General features: G+C 38.7%; 1 non-coding gene across 1 annotated transcript; it reads left to right on the forward strand.

Moving 5' to 3' along the window:
- The first annotated feature begins 1,585 nt into the window (after positions 1-1,585).
- On the forward strand, positions 1,586-1,689 carry LOC120363744 (U6 spliceosomal RNA). Its single transcript, XR_005579195.1, has one exon. It is a non-coding gene; the product is annotated as a U6 spliceosomal RNA (small nuclear RNA).
- Positions 1,690-6,567: the final 4,878 nt, after the last annotated feature.

Genomic DNA, 6,567 nt, shown 5'->3' on the forward strand with positions numbered 1-6,567 from the left:
ACTCATGCCCAAAAATGATGCATTATCAGAAAATGCCTGAGAACCTAACCTCCCATATAGGACTGACCTGCAGATTCTGTGCAAGCCAGAAGTGAATGAAGGCAAAGGTGGAACTGTAAACTGCCTGGCTGAGGAAGGTCTCTTCCCAAACACATACACAGCTCATCCGCAAATGCTGGGAGATTTTTGTTGTTGTTGTTATTTAAGGCATTTAAGGAAGTTTCTGTCAAATCACTACCTGACAACTAAACTAACAGAATGGAGATTTCAGTGGCTAGATATAACAAAGAATAGACTTTACAAAATTTGTTCACAAAAGTCACTAACAAACAAGTGACAACAACTGCAACAAGCAACAATGAAAGAGAAAGGGAAAAGAGAAAGAGAGAGAGAGAGAAAGAAAGAAAAAAGAAAGGAAGAAAGAGAGAAAGGGAAGAAGGAAGGAAGGAAAGGAGGGAGGGAGGGAGGGGAAGGGAGGGAGGGAGAAAGGAAGGCATCAGACTACCTGATTTTAAAATATATTATGAGGCTATAGTAACTAAAATGGCATAGTATTGGTATTTAAAAAAATAGACATATTGACCAATGGAGCAAAATAGGGAACCCAGAAATAAACCCACTTATTAACAGCCTCCTGATTTTTGACAAAGGTGCTAAGAAGATACACTGGGGAAAAAACATTCTGTTCAATAAATGATGTTGGGAAAACTAGTATTCACTTGACGAAGAATGAAACTGGATCCCTATTTCTCACTACATATAAAAACAAGTCAAGATAGATTAAAGACTTAAATGGAAACTAGGAAACTAGGAAACTACGAGAAGAAAACAGAGGGAGCACTTCAGGACATTAGTCTAGGCAAATGTTCTATGGCTAAGCTCTTGAAAGCACAGAAAACTAAAACTCTATAAAACAAAAATAGATAAATAAGACTGATACAGTTTGTCTGTATCCCCACCCAATTCTCATCTTGAATTCCTACATGACGTGGAAGGGACCTGATGGGAGGTAACTTGATCACGGGGGCAGGTATTTCACCTGCTGTTCTTGTGGTGGCAGGTGGGCCTCGCGAGATCTGATAGTATTATAAGGAACAGTTTCCCTGCACAAGCTTCTTTTTCTTTGCCTGCTGCCATCCATATAAGACGTTACTTATTCCTCCTTGCCTTTTGCCACAACTGTGAGGCTTCCCCAGCCACGTGGAACTGTAAGTCCATATTGAACCTCTTTCTTTTGTAAATGTTCTAGTCTTGGGTATGTCTTTATCAGCAGTGTGAAAACAGACTAATACAGAGAAAATATTAAACGAGAAAGCTTCTGCACAGCAAAGGAAACAATCAACAGAGGGAAGAGACAATCTGTTGAATGGGAGAAAATATTTGCAAACTATTCATTCAACAAGGGACTAATATCCAGAATATACAAGGAATCCAAACAATTTAACAATTAAAAAATGCATTAAAAAGTGGACAAAAGACATGAATAGACAACTCTCAAAAGAAGACATACAAATGGCACACAGCATATTTTAAAAATGTTCAGCATCACTAGTCATCAGGGAAACACAAATCAAAACCACAGTGAGTGCTTGCTTCAGCAGCACATATACTAAAATTGGAATGACACAGAGATTAGCATGGCCCCTGCACAAGGATAACATGCAAATTCCTGAAGCACTCTATATTTTCTAGAAAACAACCACAATTAGATATTATATTACTCCAGTTAGAATAACTATTGTTGTAAAAATTATATAACAGAGGCTGGTGAGGATTTGGAGAAAAGGGAACTCAAACAGTGTTGGTGGGAATGTACATTAGTACAACCACAATGTAAAACAGTATGGAGATTTCTCAAAAAACTAAAAATAAAACTACCACTTGATTCAGCAATCTCACTATTTGGTATCTACCCAAAGGAAAAGAAAACAGTGTATGAAAGGGATACCTGCACTCGCATGTTTATCACAGCACTATTCACAACAGCAAAGATATGGAATCATCCTAAATGTCCATCAACTGATGAATAAATGAAGAAAGTGATATGTATGTATGTATACAATGCAATGCTATTTGGCCATAAAAAAGAATGAAATTATGTTATTATCAGCAGTATGGATGGAACTGGAGGTCATTATGTTCAGTGAAATAACTCACACACCAACAGACAAATATCACATGTTCTCACTCATATGTGGGAGCTAAAACCTTGATCTCCTAAAGACAGAAGAGCAGAATGCTAGACACTAGAAGCTGGGAGGTTGGGTGCATGGTAAGGGGAATGAAGAGAAGTAAGATAAGAGGTACAAACATATAGTTCGATAAAAGGTGTAAGTTCTGTTGTTCAACAGCAGAGTAGAGTATCTTCAGTTAACAACAGTTTATTGTATATTTCAAAGTAGCCAGAAGAGAGAACTTGAATTCCCAACACCTAGAAATGATAAATACTTAAAGTGATGAACACCTCAAATACCTGACTTGATCATTACACATTCCATGCATGTAATGGAATATAAATGTACTCCGTAAATATGAAAAATATCATGTATCAATTTTTTAAATCTCAACTTAAAATGGATAAAATATTTGAACAAACACTTCAACAAAACATATACAGAGGGCAAAGAAACACATAAAAATATGCTCAACATTATTAGTCACAGGGACAAGTGTCACTCCATTTTAGATGTTAATCCACCAGATGACTCCTGACTAACCCCAAGTCCAGGAATGCTTCCAAGATGTCTAGTTGACATATTACTTCTTACTGAGAAACACCTAGTTACTGGAGTTCACCTTTCCTCCAAAACAACTCTTGATATTGTTGCATGGATCATAGGCTGTGAGCCCACAGCGCTCTTTCAGTTCACCGTTATTTCCAGAGCTCATAGACTTTCTCCCCAGTATAGAAGTGCTGGGCCTGGAGGGTTGTGGTGTGGAGATCTACCTGTCTTACAGCCACCTAAGACCAGGTTTCTGCCTTCAAGTTCCCTGATAAATCACCTTTTACCAACAAACTAGATTTTTCTGCGTCATTCTTTGGCTCCTGCTTTTGGGAGCCAATTTGCATATGTGGCCCTTTTATGGAACATTAGTAATTCAATTAGATGTTAATAAGATGTCAATGCAATCTCAAGGGAGAGGTTCAGAGAAGAGCAAGATCCATGTGCACCGAGGAGGCTTGGAGGTGTACTGTTTTATGTGTGTGCTCCATAAACAGACTGGATGAAATGAAGAAGAAAAAAAGATATCAATATACACCTCTTGGAATGGCCAAGTGTTTGTGATGATGTTGAGTAAACTGAACCTTCATACATTGCTGGTGGGAGTGTAAAATGGTACTACTTCGGAAGACTGTTCACAGTTTCTTAAAATGTTAAACATATGCCTAGCATATGGCCCAGGCATTTCTCTCCTAGGTATTTACAAAGAAAAAAAGAAAGAATATACCTATACAAAGATTTATACACCAATGTTCATAGCCACTTTACTTATAATAGCCCAGAAAACAACCCAAATGTCCACCATCAGGTGAATGGAGAAATAAATTATACTATAGCCACACAATGGAAGAGTACCCAGCAATAAAAATGAATGAGCTTTTGATACAGGCAAACCATGGATAAATCTCAAAATAATTATGCTGTGAGAAAAGCCATGCAAAAATTATACATAGACTGTCATTCCATTTATATAAAGTCCTAGAAAATGAAAACTAAAATAGACTGACAGAAGATCAGTAATTTCCTAGAAATCAGGGAGTCAGGAAGGGGAGAGAGGTAGGGATGAAAAGGGAACACAAGGACACTTTTGGGGGTGGTTGCTATGTTCATAATCTTGATTGAGGTGATGATTTCATAGATGTATTCACATGTCAAAATTGATTAAATTGTATGTGTTAAGTATATGTTATTTACTGTATTTTAATTATATCTTATTAAAGCCATTTAAAGAAATATCTGTGTTTTCCAAAACAAATTAGTGAGAAAAGTGTCATTGCTTGATATTTTTGCACATCTGCTTTATGTCATACTTAATAAAAGACAGCTGGATTCTCCTATCTGCTTGCTACATTCAATATGTTGCATTATGTTGTTTTAGTTTAAGTATATAAAGAAAATACGTCTTCACACAAGTAGGTAGTTGGAAAGGGACAGATGTTTTAATAGCTTTTTTAGATAATCGTGGATATTCTTTTTTTTTTTTTTTTTTTTTTTTTTGAGACGGAGTTTCGCTCTTGTTACCCAGGCTGGAGTGCAATGGCGCGATCTCGGCTTACCGCAACCTCCGCCTCCTGGGTTCAGGCAATTCTCCTGCCTCAGCCTCCTGAGTAGCTGAGATTACAGGCACGTGCCACCATGCCCAGCTAATTTTTTGTATTTTTAGTAGAGACGGGGTTTCACCATGTTGACCAGGATGGTCTCGATCTCTCGACCTCGTGATCCACCCGCCTCGGCCTCCCAAAGTGCTGGGATTACAGGCTTGAGCCACCGCGCCCGGCGGATATTCTTTTTTGATACCACACCAGAGCTTGACTAGTGGTAGTGTCCTAAAGCTGAGTTGCAGTATAGAATCTGAAACCAAATTAACAAACTTTTCATGCTCTCTCATGTTAAAATCCATTGGTCCATTGTATAATTGGAATGAATCTTCTTCCATGTACAGTATTATAAAAGCACGGTCATTTGGCAAATATTGGTTTGCTGAGTTATACAGATCTTCCAAATGTTGATACAAAATGTTGTATATGTATACACACATATATATGTACACACACACAATATGTATGTAAATAATATACTACTGATCTTATCAAAAAAGTCATCAAGTATTGGAAAGCTATCAGACTTACTGTGGTGAACACAAGTTTTCCAAAATTCTACTTGTCACTTGAAAATTCAAATTTTATAATTGGCAACAAATGTTGGCAGCTATTTTTCTTAAAATGACAGCTTCACTTTATTCATTTTCTAGAAAAGTCTGCCAAATATTCAAATCTAAAAATCACAATTTCTTTGTCAGTGCTATGGTCTGAACGTTTGTATCCCTCCAAAATTCATATGTTGACACCCAATCACCAATGTGATAATATTAGCAGATGGGGCCTTCAGGAGGTGAATAGATCATGAGAGAAAAGCCTTCATGAATGGATTGTGCCCTTGTAAAAGAGGCCCCAGAGAGCTGCCATGTACCCTTTAGAAGCCATCATTCTATGAACTAGCAAAGGGGCCCCCCGCAGACATTGAAACTGCAGCCCCTTGATTTGGACACACCTGCCTCCAGAACCATAAGAAATAGATTTCCATTGTTTATAAACTGCTCAGTTTATGGTATCTTGTTACAGCAGTCTGAACAGACTAAGATAGTCATTCAAAACAAAAAAAAACGGTTTTCCCTAAAGAAAGCAACTAGTTCGGCTTGCAGTTCAGTCTCACAAGAGCTTTTCTTTGAAGAGCCATTATGCTTCAGAATACAGCAAATGTGTTTTATGCATACTTACCATTTCATAACACCACATACTAAAGTTATTGATTAAAGGGTTCAGATTTAATATAGTTATTTTTTGCATCAAGAACATTTGTTTGCTCTTGTTGCCCAGGCTGGTGTGCAATGGCACAATCTCGGCTCACTACAACCTCCACCTCCCAGGTTCAAATGATTCTCCTGCCTCAACCTCCCAAGTACCTGGGATTACAGGTATGCACCACCATACCGGGCTAATGTAGTGTTTTTGGTAGCGATGGTGTTTCTCTATGTTGGCCAGGCTGGTCTCAAATTCCCGACCTCAGGTGATCCGCCCACCTCAGGCTCCCAAAGTGCTGGGATTACAAGCATGAGCCACCGCACTCAGCCATCAAGAACATTCTTAACTGAAACCAGTAAGATTTTTATATGAGCACATGGTGAATTAGGCATTGGGCACAATGCCTCATAGTTCAGTGTGATGCCAGTGCTTTCATTTGTGTTATGTTATCAGCAGTTTTATCCACCACTGTATGTGAACTATTAGGTCAAAGGTCAACACAGTGGAAAAGGGTGTCTGGCATCCCTTGGTGCATAAACCATACCTCAGGGACCGTGGCCCTAACCTGAAAGCACAACCCCTTGTGCATGACTCAAGTTATCCTGACAAGTTATCTAATCCCAAGAGATCAGAATATGTCCTTAATAAGACCAGCCACACTTGCGAGTCCTATCTCATTCATTTCACGAGCATTTGCTGAGTGGTTTCTCTGGGTCAGGTCCAATTCTAGGTGCTAGACGTTAGGGGGTGTGATGGTTAATTTTATGTGTCAACTTGTCTAGAGCACAGGGTGCCCAAACATTTGGCTGAACATTATTACTGCATGTGTCTGTGAGTGTGTCCAGAGGAGATTAGCGTTTGAATCTGTGGAGCTGGTAAAGCAGATTGTCCTCCCCCATGTGAGTGAGCATCATTCAATCTGTCGAGGGTTTGAATAGAATCAAAAGGTGGTAGAAGGGAGAATTCTCTTTCTCTCTGCCTAACTTCTTGAGGTAGGACATCAGGATTCTTCTATCCTTGGACTGGAACTTACGCCATCAGCA

The sequence above is a fragment of the Saimiri boliviensis genome, chromosome 3, assembly GCF_048565385.1.
Source record: "Saimiri boliviensis isolate mSaiBol1 chromosome 3, mSaiBol1.pri, whole genome shotgun sequence".
NCBI classification, from domain to species: Eukaryota; Metazoa; Chordata; class Mammalia; order Primates; family Cebidae; genus Saimiri; species Saimiri boliviensis.